The following is a 14,260-nucleotide window of genomic DNA, read 5'->3' as shown; positions in this document are numbered from 1 at the left end:
TCAGTGTTTATCCAACACGCTCAATACATGGACATGCAATGACAAATTGTCATTAACTTATTACATTATAAAAACACGATTAAAATATGGCCTTACCCATGTTTAAAATGACCTGTTGAAGTGAAAAAACAAGTACTGACGGGAACAGACGAGTGGAGTCGATGTTTAACTGGCGCAGAGAGTGCAGGAGAAATGCACTGCCTGTGTGGACAGTCAAGCGCCTGCGAGTACACTCACGGCACTACCGCATCTGGTGTGTCCAGGCCGTTATGTCAACAACGCTATATGAAGCAGATGAATGACTTTTTCTCTGCAGTGTGAAAACGGCAGCCACTTAAACTACTGACTGCGCACTCCGCTGCCAAGTGGGCAGGGGTGGTAATTGCAACCGGTCAAAATAACCTACGGCCTTCAGATTTTCCGGTCATTGTAGTAAAAAAACGATCAATGATCAAGAATATCCGGTTAACACGACCCCTGATTAGGTCTTACTGCTGTGTTTGAGGGCAGATAGGCACTATCTGAGGACAGGAGGTCATGAATTTTGCCTCTAATAGTTTTTTGTATTTTGTCATTAAAAAAGCTCATAAAATCATAACTGCTAAGGGCTAAAGGAATACAAGGCTCAATAGAGCTGTGACTCTCAGTCAGCCTGGCTACAGTGCTGAAAAGAAACCTGGGGTTGTTCTTATTTTCTTCTGTTAAAGCTGATTAATAGTTTGCTCTGGCATTGCGGAGACCACTCTTATACGTTTTGAGACTGTTTGCCAGACTAAACGAGATTCTGTGTGAAGATATGATACTAGTCTGGAAGGTGTGGTTCACGTGTGGGGGGTAGGCACAAAAACACGGGAAAGAGATGGGTTCACATAACAAACACCTGTCTAGTCTGTGTAAAAATATGATACATTGTTTCATCAGGAAGGTGGTGGTGAACTCTTCCTATTATCTGGGGAAGTGATCTTAACTGAGGGACTTTTTAAACCCATCAGTAAATTGGGGCTGTGCTGAGATGCAGTGTGTAATGGGTCATGATCAAAGCCCGGAGAGTGTGTGTGTTTATAGAGGCCGGCTGTGAAGCAGAAGACAGCAGTCACAACAGCACACAACCTGGGCCTGAGTTAGCACTGAGCATGCTATCATGACCATGTTATTATTGTCGCAGCCGCTGTATTCACTCATGGGAGGCACAGGATACGTTCTTTCTCATCTACACTAAAAACAGACAAGCACCATATGTCACAGGGTCAGCTGAGGGCTCCCAAACCATATGCATCCACTGCCCTTTAAAATGCAAGTTTCCAAACTCTCTATTCACATTAAAGTTTAGTTTAGGAGAAAAAATAACTCAATGACTGATTGATAATCAAAATAGTTGCTGATAAATATTCTGTCAATCAGCTAAAGGAATAAGGGATTACTCATTCCAGCTTTACTAACCACTGTAGATGCAGGTTAGCTTTGAACCTGTTTTATTAGCTTAACAGCCTGTCAAGTTGTACTCTCATTTATTACTTGAAAACAAGGCCTCAATTACATGGTAATTACACGGTCATAAAGCCACTGCTTTACTGCTTCACAATATTAACTATTCTTTAGCTGCCTCTCAGTAAACATGCAATTTACCTTAGGCTTGTTGAGCCACAAGGAAACAATATCACCAAAACAATTTTTGTTTTGTATCAAATTAAGAAAAAAGACTTGAGAAACAAAAAGGGAAAAAAAGATGAACCTAGAAAACAAATGTAGACTTTTAGGAATCTTGAAAATGGCCCAAGTTAATGTCTGTATATTCACATGTAGTTGTCTAACAGCGTGTGCTTTTTTTTGTATGAAACCCTATGCCTGTTTGTGTGACTGAAGGGCCAATATGGGACAGGCTTTTAAGGGAGAGCTGCGAAGTGGATACCTAATACTGCCTGACTGCTGCTCTTGTGTACATGAACCCCACAGCTGCTGGAGAGAGAGAGGAATGAGGGAGAAAAGAAGGGAGGAAGAAGGAGGAGGGGGTAGAGGAGAGCGTGGTGTGCTCAGTAATTAGTTGTCTGGTTTTGTATTGACCAGTCTGGTGCTTAGGCCTTGGGGACTGTTAAATTTGCTATTGAAACTGAAAGGATTTTGCACCCAAAAGAAATTAAATGGGAGCAATGAATAGATTGGCAGCCACATGGTGGACTACTGTTTTTTCTTCTTCTTCTTCTTCTTCTTCTTCTTGGTTCTTCTTCCTCCAAAGGCTTTCACTCTTCTTCAGTAAGACATGGTTATATTTTTTAGGTTATTTTTTTTTCATGTTATAGGTGAACTGAAAAATGCACCAAAGGGTCATGACTGCTTTACGCTATGATAATGACCCCTCATTTTTAGACCAATTAAAAAAGAGAATGCACTTGTTCACTCTTTGCCAACTGTCAAAGTCTTTGTTGGGGTGTGTTTATTAAACAGGGACAAAATCCAGAATCATTTCCACATGTTAGCTGTTGAAGGGTGTAATGTGGTGAGGGTGTAATGAAATCTGTTTGAATGCAGACATGGTGATTGTTGGGAATTGATGTCTCCTGCCTGGACTGCCTAGAGGCCAGAGAGATTTGTGTCTCTGTTTACTCCGCCTTAGGTTGGCCATACTTATCACAATGGGCATGGTCAGGGAGGAAAATCCTCCACAGGCCTACAGAGAGACTGCATTACCTTTACATCAGCATCCAGTATGGTCAAACTGTTGTCAGTCTTCTTCTGTCACCAGTTTAGTTTTTTTAAGGGATGATGTAAGGACAGAAACAAGCCTGCTTCAGACCAAACTAGAACACATTCCCCTTGTAATTACTTGCAGTGTCTGTTTAGCAGGCCCATGTTTCAGGGAATGTTTTACAAAATATTTCTGTAAGATAACTGCATTACATAACACCCTTCTACCTTAACAGACAAAGCATTTCTTGCTTCTTCTTCACACTCATATAACAACAACAGCAGAGCTGCATACTGAGAGCAGCTTAAGGTTCAGTGTCTTGCTCAAGGACAATTAGAATAGGAGGATGTGAACCCTGTGATTAATGAATCTCTTGCTCAGTGAGTTAACATTAGCCTCCATCTGCACCGAGCATTTAAACCAGCTGAACTGTGAGCCTTGAGTGTATCTACAGAATGATAGAGGGGTGATGTCATGTTCTCTCCACTGTTTGTGTAGCTGGCAGAGACTGGTGTGATGCTGGAGAAGGTCGCACACTATGACTCAGTCCTGACCAGAACAGCTCCGTAGGACATTGTCCAAAAACTAGGATCCAATCAAGTGTCATTTCTTGTCCCTGTTGCGATAAAAATCTGTTTCTTTTTTTGTTTGAGTTTGTGGTTTTCTCTCTGGTTCTGTTTTGACAGTTGAAGTCTTGTGCCAATATTCCAAATTTTGAATCTGTTTGAGTCTCTATTAACTTTCTGATCTGGACGAGAGTGAGCACTCTTTGTAGATAAGACATATACGTGTTATCTATAAAGAGTGCTCACTGTAAATACAATCTGGTTGTGATTATCACAACATAAATACAGGAGGGCCTGTGCACAGGTGGCTGGCACTGGGCTGATGGTAACCAGACCCAACGGATGTCTGCATGTGAGAAACAAGTCTTTGTAACAGAGAGCTTAACTATATAAGGACCACTGAAACATTGTACAACGCACAGTAGTAACTCCAACTTTCTGAAATCTCATCAGGATGTGTTCAGTGTAAATCGTGTACAATGACTGGCTTTGAAATCCCCTGTGTCTTACAAGGAGTGGGGCCAAATCCCTGCTGTCTGATTGGCTCTTTGTAAATCGAAAAATGAACATCCACTCCAGTGACCCATATTTCTGAGCAGTATGACTGACAACACTTGAGACCCCAACAGTTGTAAAATGGAGCGCAGTGTCACAGAAAAGAAAATGATACAGGAAAGCTAGAGTGAAAATTATTCTTCTGCCAGGGACATTCACCAACTGAATTTACATTCATACTCTTTACTTACTGTTTTTGTATTGGGTTGTTTGCCTTTCTCTCTTTGTTCATGGTGCTTGGTCTGCAGTTACTGCACTGGGGCCAGCAATGCATGCTGCTCCTGACGTTAGTAAAACAGATTTAGGTTATTTGTTCTAAAAGCCTACACAAAGAATAATTTTACATACATATTACTGATGAGAAGTGTGGACTGGAACATGTGTTGTGTAACTGTTTTATTAACATTACCGTGATTCTTTTAAGTGATGCATGTTGACTGCATCCACACAGGATACAAAAAAATCTACACATGCCCTGAAATGTTACTTATTGCCTTCAAGCCTTAAATGAAACAAAATATAAAGTCAGATTTGAGGTCCTATTGCAAAATAGACAATGCTGAAACAGCAAAAGAAAAAACACCTCCATCAACATGAAGGAAACTGGTAGTTGTTTTTTCATGAGGGTTGCTGTTATAAAAAGTGAAAGTTCCTTTCCTCTAATTACACTAAATAAATGAAATACGTATGCAACATTTCAATATCTGCTCATCTAAGCCAGATATGAATGTTTTTTTTTTTATTTTTGACTTGCTGGTTACTATTATTAGTAGTCAGACCACCACATTGATTTGATAATCAGAAGGCAAAGAACCAACAATAGAAACAGAAAATAATGTTTAATGTAATCTGATCTGTGTGATATCTGCTAAGTTATCTGACATCATGTGATTGGTTCCTCACATGTTCATGTTTTTCTGAAGAATACTTCTGATCAAAAAGAAGGGTCAGACCTAGGGTGATTATATAATCTATGGCTCACTCTGTGACCAAAGCAAAGAGACATGGTAAAAAGTAACAAATCTTAAAAGCCATTTTGATATTGACTGCATCTGTGTGTAGCTGAGGACAGTGTGGTCGTCAGGAGGCAGGCTTTGGGCTGTTGGGGCTCACCAGCAGTTACCTAGCTGAGTAAGCTTTTCCCCTGTTTGGGGGTCTGTATCTCCCCTCCCCTCATCCCTCCTGGTAATAGATGGCCTCATCACTGCGGGTTTGAGCTCACCTTTAAACAGCCAGACAGGACTGGGGTTTGTCTCTGGCCAAGCGCTGGAGTGGAACAATAGGAGTGGGTGACATTGCCTATGCGTCTGTGTGAAACACACGTATAAGCACGTGGTGGTGTTGGGGCCTGCCAGGCAGCAGAGGGAGGATACAAGACATTCAGGGTATGCAGATCTGTGCTATTTGTTCATTTTTACTCTTGTGTCTTCTCACTCCAGTGTGGCATCGTGCTTCTGGGAGTTGCTCGATGTCTGTGCATCACGTTCATTGCTTTTTTCTTTGCTTTCTGCGGTTTGTCTTTCAGGACAAGCCCTTTGTCTAGCTAAAGCCTTTATGCAGTGGCTGGGTTGTAGCCTGTACAAATCTGTTGTTGTGTATATGTGTGTGCTTGTCCATTCACGATAAAGCATTTTTAAATATGTGCTTGCATTTGTGTTTTGATTTATAGGCTGCTTGGCCAAGTGCAGCGTCGACCGCAGCTGGGTTTAAATGTGTGTGGAGAGGAGATAGAGAGAGTTTGTGTGTGTGTGTTAATGTATGTGTGTGTGTGTGTGTGTGTGTGTTTGTGTGTCAAAGCTGTTTTTATTATTCTCTCTAAATGTGCTTATAATGCCAATATTATATTAATATTATTAATAATATTATTATATTGCCATGGGGGAGGATGTAGAGCCGTCCCTACAAATGTGTTATCTAACCCTGTGGAGGTTCCTGGCACAAGGATCTAGCTTTTTTTTTTTCTTCTTATGCATATTCTACATTCATATGGAAATGGGGGCAGAGGGACAGAATCTCACATCAACTTGATCTAGTTATGAAAAGCTGCCAGTGTTTGGACTGACCCAGAGCTGGCTTAAAGGTACTGGCCAGCCTCTGCCCCCAGAACACAAAGCAGAGAGACCAGCACATTTTCAGCTGCAAGACACTCACATGGATGTGCTCACACATATACGCTTATACTAAAGATGAAAAAAGCAGATGCCCATAATTGCACTCACACAATTAGATACACTTGAGCACTTGGAAACACTGAGCACTGCCTCATTTTCTGTCACTTTGTCACAGACAGCCATGCCTAATCCCAGGGAGACGTCAGTGTTGCAAGATGCTCCTCTTCTTTAATTTCTCTCTCATTATTTTTCTTTCTTGTTTTATTAACCCTCACTTTCCACTTTTGAACACCCAAACCAACTCCACACACAGATGATGCTACTCCTTTAGCAGTAAGAAGGACATTTGACTGCTGATTCATGTTGTTTTTATGCATTTTATTGTTAAAATGGCAGTATGTAATGTAATACCCAAATAAGGAATTAGTAACATTTTAAGAACCAAAAGTGGTACAGTTTTATTTTTATTACATTATTTTATTACATTTAACTATTTAATGTGACAGTTATGTGTTTGTCTGCGTTTTGGATAAAAATAGACTGTCATGTCATGGAAGATTTATATTTTATTAGAATAGCTAAATTAAATTTCATCGAAAAATGTTTCATGCTTTTTTTGTGGTCTTGTGTGAGCAGATAAATACTGTAAGAGGAATATTAAAATTGTGTGAGAGAATGCAAAGGCCTTGGCTGGATTAAGATAATTTGGTTTTACCATGTTGTCTGTAAATTAATATAGTATTTGAGGAGTCCCATTTCTAATAAAATTCGAGTATGCTTCCTTCCCGAGGCCTCCCAGGCCGGACTGCTGCAGCTGGATATAGCAGCAGGGATCTATCAAACAAGATTTGTCTCGGTGGATATGCTGGTTTTGTCCTTCAGGATTAGAGCCCACCACCCAGATTCAACCCCAGTCTCAGTTACATCGTGTTTGATGCAAACAGACAGTTACCAAAAGTGAGCCTGTAGAGTTTTAATTCATTTAGTAACAAAAAAGTCTCTTTGTTGTTTCCAACCTTTTTAAAAATTGTTTCTGCAATTTGCCCTATTTCAGTGATCCAAACATTTTACAGGATTAAAACAAAAAATATTATGAGATAAATAAAAAGTGCAAAGTTGTTTTTCTTATTCAATTTAATTAAACACCAAATTGCCTCTGAAAAATTGTGAGTGTTTCAAGAGATGATTTTTGTTAATTTCACAAAGATTTCAGGAAGTACCTTTAAACATTTCTTAACATTTTTACAGTGTTTTTTATATATAGTGTTAAAGATATGAAAAAGACATTAAAAAAGAATTTAACACTACTTACTCAACACTGACACATTATTTGCCTCCACACAATTGTTTTACATATAATTTGTGTGGGGATGTGTAAGGGTTTTTTCTGGTGGCTGTTGTGTTCAGTAGGATCATAATATGTGAGCTGAAGCATAGTATGTCGTCCCTCAGATTTTAGGCACGCGTCTTGACAGTCTACAAATAGAGCAGCACATTGCACGGTGTGTGTGTGTGTGTGTGTGTGTGTGTGTGTGTGTGTGTGTGTGTGTGTGTGTGTGCTGTTTTGTCTCTCCATTAGCACTCATTCAAAAGACAATGAGTTAGGGAAGCACATGATGGGCTTGTTAACTCACACGCATTAGTGGATCAGTGTGTGTCTTTGTGAGGGAGGGGAAACTCCTCTGTTATGATGGGAGTCTTTCACAGACGATACACTCCACTCCAACACCACAAGTGTCCAGCCACTGAATAGGCAGGATTTGTTGCTCTCCACCTAATTAAATAGTGCTTTGAATGGTGGTTATGGTGAGAGGGCTTTGTTCCAGTTCACCTTCTAAAGCTTCATGTTTGACTTTGGTGACAGTGATGTGGCTCGGCTGTGACAAACACAGGAGCTGTTTCACTACACAATGATCAGAGCTTCTCACACTGTTTGTCAAAGAAAGAGGTGGAGAGTGTTTAGTTTTGTTATGGTGATCCCTCATGTACACAATCATTATCTGAGTCCTCTTATTTAATAATGTTTTCATCTTCCAAAATATTAACAAGTGGCCATAATTTAATTGTGAGGATTGTGAACACAGCAGTCAAATGTAGTCAAGTAGTAAGGGGCAGATCATGTCATGGAGATGTTTTGGATGTGCTTAGCATTGTGGATTATGAGGAAGGTGGACTTGAGGGGGGTGAGGAGCAGATTATGGTGCTGTCTGTGTTTTGTGCAGCAGCCTATGGGCTTGACGTGAGGTATGGGGACACATGCCTTTGTGGCCCTAAGAATGGACAACAGATCACGTTAGTTCAGCAGAGAGTTTTGTGTGGGTTAGTATCAGTGCTACACAGATCTGTTGCAGCCTTTGATTAGAAATGAGATTTCAGCCTGTCAATGAAATCTTTATTTAAAGGCATGCTGTCTCCCAGGATTTCCATGCCTTTGAATTGGTGTAATCTGTTATAGTGACAACCCTTAAAGATTTTCATGACTTTGGATTTCAGGGGTGTCTTACAATCGTCTAAATGCTGTTTGAGAGGCCTTTCACATGTTTAAGAGCCCGGTACCAACAGATTCTGAGGCAGGGAGGACTGCATATACTATACACTTGTCAATATTCTTTTAATCAGGAGGGATTTTAATTATTTCCACAAATGTGACTGCTAACTTAAGTGAATTCTTATATTCATATCAATTCTAATGGGAAACAGTAGTAACCAACATTGTCTGTATCTAATATTATAATGGAAGGTAGCTGTGCAGATATGTCACATGTAGCCACACAGTTTGCATGCAGTAAACTGGGACAGGATCAGTTGGGGGAAAACATTGTGAAATCAGAGAATGGGAGCTGGAACTTGTCATCCCTTGTAAACGCTGCCTTGCATTTGGTTAGCTTGGCTGCCTTGTAATGAAGGGTGTGTGCTGCTAACACTGGGTTGTGTCTTTGTGGCAGCACACAGTGGAGCCACACTTGGCATTTGGCTTCCATTTTTTCAAGGCATGAAATGGTTATGATGGGCGCTGCTTTGCTTGTGTGTTTCAAGGAACACTTGCCAAAACCGTTGTTCCAGTGTATCTGTGTGTGTATTTGTATGTGTGGGAGAAAGAAAGAGGTGAGAGTATTCAAATGCTGTTCTTTGTTTTTTTTTTTTTAAAAAATAGATTTATGCTCTGCCTGTCATGTAATTCCAACTTAAATGTAGCTGATACAGAATGAACAATAACACATCTGTTATTGTTCATTCTGTATCAGCTACATTTAGGTTGTCAGTTTCAGACCCCCTCCTCTGCAGCACCCTGGGATCATCTGAAATGATGAAGAGACAAAAAAAAAAAAGTCTTCGTCAACATGTCTGTATTTGTTCTGCCATATTGTACTCCAAGACAACTTAAATTCCACAGTGTGGAATTGGTTTAAAAAAAACTGCAGTGAGGAAAAATAATTTCATTTGGAAATATGCTCCTATATTTATTTTATTTCCAGTTGTACACCAGGCCCACCACTTTATCATTTCATTCTGTATACTGAGTAAAATATGGCCTCCTGTTGGTGTGTAATATGAGACAAGAAGGTTGACCATGCCAGCCTGTCCCTGTCGGTGTGTTGTATGTTGGTTCAGTCAAGACATCTCCTCGTCCTCCACCCCCCATCTCCACCATTGTTCCTGCTCCAAATCAGCCAGCTCCATTTTCAACATGCAGCTTGTGCTGTTATTATATCACATCTCTGCCTTTTCTCTTCAAGGATGAATAATCTGCATTACTGTCAATCAATCAATCAATCAATCAATCAATTTTATTTATAAAGCCCAATATCACAAATCACAATTTGTGGGGATCTTATTTTATTTTATATGGTTACTGCTCTCTCTTCAGTTTTAGATATTCCCTTTCAACTAGAAGATAATGTAAAAAAAATAAAATTATAGTACATAATTATTAAATAACCACACATTTTCTACATTTTACTCTTTAAAATGATATAGATTTTTATTATATATACACATATATATATATATATATATATATATATATATATATGTATATGTGTATATATATAATATATAATACATATAAATGTTTATATATATATATATATATATATATATATATATATATATATAAATGTTCTGATCATATTGAGCAGCCACTAGTGTTTCTTAGAATTATTTATGTTTATGAAGATTTCTCAGATTATCATCTCAGTAAATGTTAATCACATAGAAGTAATGCAATACTAATGTTGAATTGTTTCTGCTGTTTAATTCCATCATTTATTTTCACATAAAGCCACATTTTTTCAAAGCAGCAGCAGACCTCCTGCAGCAGCCCTTTGGTTTGTACTATTTGGATTTGGTGTGTGGTGGGCGCCAGCCTCGTACTCACTATGGAAGCAGCCTCAATTGTTCTGTGAACACAATGCCTTTGCCTTCTTACTTCACTGGTTCCTTTGCTTTCCTTCCTCTGCCTTTGAATTTGCTCATTTTCTGCCCTGTTTTGTTCCCTCTCTTCCCCCTCTGATTGGCCCCTGCATAGCAACTTGTCTGATGGAGCATGGAAGCTTGAACTGCTCCTCTCTGCAGGCTCCGCTTTCAGTTTCTTTTTGATTCCGTGTGTTTACAATATTTACAGTTGTTTTTACCTCAAGTTGTATTTTGAACTCTCATTATGCAACTAAACACAGTTGAAATATATTTAATTGCTAGAATGCAAATTTAAAAATATGTTATCATGAGCAAATATTTGCAAATTAGATTCTGTATGTATTTACAAAAGTGACTGTAAGTCATAAAAACAAACAAGTCATCAAGTCGTACGTCCATTACACAACAAAATGAGTTTTGCTTTATAAATCTGACTGAACAAAAAGTCACCTTATATGTGGCCTCATTCAATACTGATATGTTGACACTGATTGTCTTACCTTGTGCTAAAGCTATCATTGAAGCTCTTGCCTGCGTTCTCTCTTTGTCCCCTCACCCATATATGCTCACCCATAACCATTCACTGCAAGCAGTCAATAAACGTTATCTTATTAGAAACACATAACATTCCATGAGCCCTAAAATAATGTTTATATTTAATTAAAGTGGTTGATTTCCAGGACAAATTAAGTGTATTTTTTTACTTGTATTATAATTATGGTTTTACATGTGTTATATTGTCCATTTTAAACATAATTTAAAAATATTAGATTGGGTCAAATAATGCAGTAATGTCTGCATTTATCTTAATTCTGTTCTTCTTCTTTAGGTATTTAATACAAAGGGTTCCCATTTCTGTTTGAACTGTAGCAAATGCATTCAAATGGAATGTGCAGCTGCATGTGTCTCATATCTCAATTTTTTTTCTGCACTTTTACATTTTAGTTTTTTTTATTCTGCAAACAGGTTAACATTTATTTGATCAATAAATACAATTTCTAAAATATACAGTGAAAATCAATCAGATTTTTCAGAATGATGAAATCTGCCTGACTGCAGGCCACATCAGAATTAAACTTAGCACAAATTATTAAAGAGAGAAAAAAATGTTTGAAATAAAAATGACATTCTTACAATAAGTAAGAAAAAAAAATCACAGCTCTGGGCCCACAACACAGACCTCAGAAGAGAGAAGGAAAAATGCTTGCTAAGCTATCCATTTCACACACGCAGGGACAGAAGGTTCGATATTCATTCGATCGATGAATGAAAAGGCACAATGGCGAAATCGGACGGGCTCCTTTTCAAAACCACGTCTCCAATGTGTGTGTGTGTGTGTGTGTGTGTGTGTGTGTGTGTGTGTCCCCCGCCACCCCTCCACAGTCTGCAGTCGCTGGGCGGCTGGTGTAGCAGGCACAGAGAGAAAGAGAGAGAGAGGAGAGCAAGGGTTACATCAAGGCTGCTCCCTGGACCGTGCAAACAAGTCTAGACCAGTGACCTATTCAATGGCTCCTTTTGAGGAGTGGGGCAAGTTCGGTCAGAGCGAGGAGAAAGGCAGGCACAGCCTCTTTTCACTGCCGAAGCAGCTCACAGCCTGCGATCGACAGGAGGTAAGGAGGGCCGGGAGGGCAGGCATCTGCTTCCATGGTTACGGGCCGGGTATGGGGACCCTACTATTGAGGAAGCTCCGTTCTCATGCTCCCACAGAGGCAATGTCACGCATTTTAAAAATGCATCAGGCCGAGGCGAGGAGCATAGCCACCAGCGGCAGAGTCGCTCTTTGAGAAGGGAAATAAAATGATAGCATGTCAGTTTGAGGAGAGAAAAAAAGAGTATGGGGAACGCTTTGAGACTGGGGTGGCAGCATGCGCTTGAGAAAGAAAGAAATGCATCACATGATCATGGCAAATCCTAATTCAAAGTAAGATGTTTTTTGTGGATATTTTTTTCGGCATGCTCCATCAGTGTTCTACAACTTGCTGGATCTACATTTTGAGCTGTATTTGTAGTTAAATTGTAATGTCTCTGTGGAAGTCAGTGGCACAGATGATTTATCCTTGCAGGGAGCAAAGGTCAAGGTTTATATGCTGAACTCAGAGACATTTTTTTAATGAGGATTCTCTCCAATCAGCAACTTTCACGTTTGAAGCATCAGAGCAGGAAGGAAGGAAAGGAAATTATCTTTTTTCACTTTTACATACAAATTTATTCTTTATTGTTATTAGCAGAAAACTGTAAGCTAGCAGACATGTCAGTATTTAGAGGCAGATGACTGAACTGTGTATAACTGTTATAAAAACAGAGACTGTGTATGAGGGCTTTGAATTGCAAATCTGTTGAAAATGAGGAGTCACATCTGTCTGTTGATTTGTTTGTGTTTGGGCACAAGCTGTGTGTGTGTGTGTGTGTGTGTGTGTGTGTATGTGTGTGTGTGTGTGTATGTTGAGTTGAATGGATGCTTTGGGCTTTTCTTCATGAGGGAAGGATGTGTTGGAACGTTGAATTTGGTCATGCAGCTGACGCTTTACCCCCTAACACACTCCAAACAGAACGGACAGATGGCTGGCCCTTAGGAAGGGCTTGGGGCATTTGGATTTGCTCTCAGACCGTGGGAAAGTCTTTGGCTGACTTCACCTGCTCAGGGAGCTGATGTGACTGGATTAAACAGCAATGAAAGACAAGAGAAAGGAAAAATAACATGGACAACGGTGCACAAGGCTTTATGCAAGTGTGAGCATTTTCTCACCTCTTGTTTAAGAGAGAAAATTGGAGACATGGAGACCCATTGAAAAACAATTGACAATTTGAATTTAGATATATTTTTAAAGAACAGAAAACCTGGCACTTTGTAGTGAGTGCAAAGAGAGACAGGGTGGATGGGTTCATTCTTTTTTGCATGTGTCTTTGTTATCCTAATTGGAGACAGTTGATCCTCAGGTTTGTTGGGACATTAGACATGATGTTTGGCCATCTTACTCTCTGTCTGCTTTTGATTATCTGTGTCTTAGAGTGATGGCCATGTGCATGCTTTGATTTATTGTTACTAAAAAAGAATGGAGCCGTTTGTTGAGCTTTGTCTGATTGATACCAAGATGCATGCACTCTTCAAATTCATACTCCACAAATCACAGACCTTGTATTTAATGGCTCATTAAATATCAGTTTGAACGTGCAATAAAATAAGATGGACTGTGTGCACTGAAACATTGTGTTTTGCTCATTTCATTCAGTGTGTGGATGTTAGAATTTATTAAGAGGCCACTAAAAGGTGTGCTGACAAGTATGAAAGTCTGTTTTTAATCCCACAAATAAATGATAAAAAAAAAAAAAATCCTGCCATGACTGCGATGGTGATTGGTGGAGCGTGAAGTCCGGCCCTCTGTGATATGAGTGCAGATTTCAGTAATGGAAAAAAGAAACACCATCACCTCGACTCTTCATATATACATTCATAATTACAGACATGATTTCTGAAGGCTTATTGCTGTAACCATAGCAGTAGACTCATCTTTAATATTTAGAGGATGGTGTGTGTGTGTGTGTGTGTGTGTGTGTGTGTGTGTGTGTGTGTGTGTGTGTGCGCTTGTGTGTGTGTGTGTGTGTGTGTGTGTGTGTGTTTGAGATTAGTTGAGGATATTATCCAGCTCATTTTCACTAATTCCATGATCTGTTACACATTTTAGAAACAAAAAAAATATATTTGCTGCTCTTTTATATATTGTGGTCCTTCTGATTTAACTCTGGCACTAACTTTGTGGAAAATACAGAAGATAAATGTGTCAAGCATCTTTGTGCAGTGGCACATAATTGCATAGTTTTCATGTTTGTGACACCAGCCCAGGCTCTGTAAATGTTGATTCCTTACCACAAGAATCTCTATTTCCTGCTACTTTGAGTGCCATGCTCTCAAAAAATACTCTTTTGCTGTT

General features: G+C 39.4%; 1 protein-coding gene across 7 annotated transcripts in view; it reads left to right on the top strand.

Moving 5' to 3' along the window:
• Positions 1 to 14,260, top strand: part of LOC125897992 (uncharacterized) — an 88,997-nt gene that overhangs the window by 22,666 nt on the left and 52,071 nt on the right. For 5 of the 7 annotated variants that reach the window (XR_007450548.1, XM_049591574.1, XM_049591570.1 and 2 more), the window contains exon 1: positions 11,731 to 11,941. The exons of 1 other annotated variant lie outside the window; for it this stretch is intronic. The gene's annotated coding sequence lies outside the window, so the exon portion shown is untranslated. Of the gene's footprint in view, positions 1 to 4,958; positions 5,190 to 11,730; positions 11,942 to 14,260 lie in introns of those variants that run through there. One more of the 7 variants, XM_049591573.1, reaches the window with a different exon arrangement.

Source organism: Epinephelus fuscoguttatus, linkage group LG12 (genome assembly GCF_011397635.1).
Source record: "Epinephelus fuscoguttatus linkage group LG12, E.fuscoguttatus.final_Chr_v1".
Taxonomy (NCBI): Eukaryota; Metazoa; Chordata; class Actinopteri; order Perciformes; family Serranidae; genus Epinephelus; species Epinephelus fuscoguttatus.
The sequence above is the reverse complement of the archived record's forward strand: the minus strand, read 5'-3'. Positions and strand labels throughout refer to the sequence as shown.